Source organism: Etheostoma cragini, chromosome 14 (assembly GCF_013103735.1).
Source record: "Etheostoma cragini isolate CJK2018 chromosome 14, CSU_Ecrag_1.0, whole genome shotgun sequence".
NCBI classification, from domain to species: Eukaryota; Metazoa; Chordata; class Actinopteri; order Perciformes; family Percidae; genus Etheostoma; species Etheostoma cragini.
The window spans coordinates 24,763,684-24,764,757 of record NC_048420.1 but is presented as its reverse complement, the minus strand read 5'-3'; positions in this window follow the sequence as shown (position 1 = coordinate 24,764,757).

The window sequence follows — 1,074 nt, the reverse complement described above, 5'->3', positions numbered from 1 at the left end:
ATCTCGTCCCCAGGGGTCCCAGAGACCCGTCCCGCACTCGAACGCGTATCCCAATAGCCTCATCTCGTCCCCAGGGGTACCGGGACCCGATTGACGAGGCGGGAGTTGTGGAACACACATATAACTGCATACAAATGAACAAGGGTCTCCAAGACCCGAAGGGCGCGGCCACGATGGCAGTTGACAAGAAATGAAAAAATCCCCGGGGACCCCAGAACAAGTCCTGGGGACAGGAAGGACAACACAAGTATTAACCCATAAAACTTGTTGTAAAAAGGACTTAAAACAATAACCACCAATATCACAGGGAAACTAAGACTTATCAGACACCAAACTATTCATTATGGGAACAGAGCCCAGGGAAAGGGGGAAGCCCGCCTTCTGACATTCATATTACTTTAAATACGGATATTTATACTTTCCCAGTTGTATGTATCTAGTATCTAGATATTCATATTTTTTCAGTATTTTTAGACTTTAAATATTTATATTTATCACTCTACATGCTCTGCACACCCATATAAGCATTTAAGCATTTATTTATTGTAATTCATATTACTAATAACTCGACGTTTCCACGGTGTTTCTAATTGTTTCTGTGCTGTATTCTTCAAGCTTTGAACTACCGCGTAATTTTGTACTACAGCGTACTCTAGTTTGACAAAGAAATCTGGAATTTGATTTTATGTATTTGTGTGTTCCAAAGGGACGATGCACATCATTGTGTTTACACCCAAAATGTAAATGTGCAGAATAGCTCATTTTCATCTGTAGTCCCTTGGCAGGTAAAGGTGTTGCTTCAATCTCGTTGCACAGGTACTGCAAATGTGTATAACAACAATAAAGTTCTTCTATTCTGTTCTATTGTGTAGTAGACTGTGTATTAATGGACCAAGCATGTGTCCCAGGAGGCCTTGGGAGTAACAGCTGAGCTCACATGTTCCTTTCTGACCTTGGAAACAGCAACGTAACAAGAAAAGTCCAAACAAAGGATCCACTTACTCGGGGTTACCCACACGACAGAGTCCAGACAGACTGGCACGCTGCTCTGCCGCCCCCCCCCCCCCCCCCCCC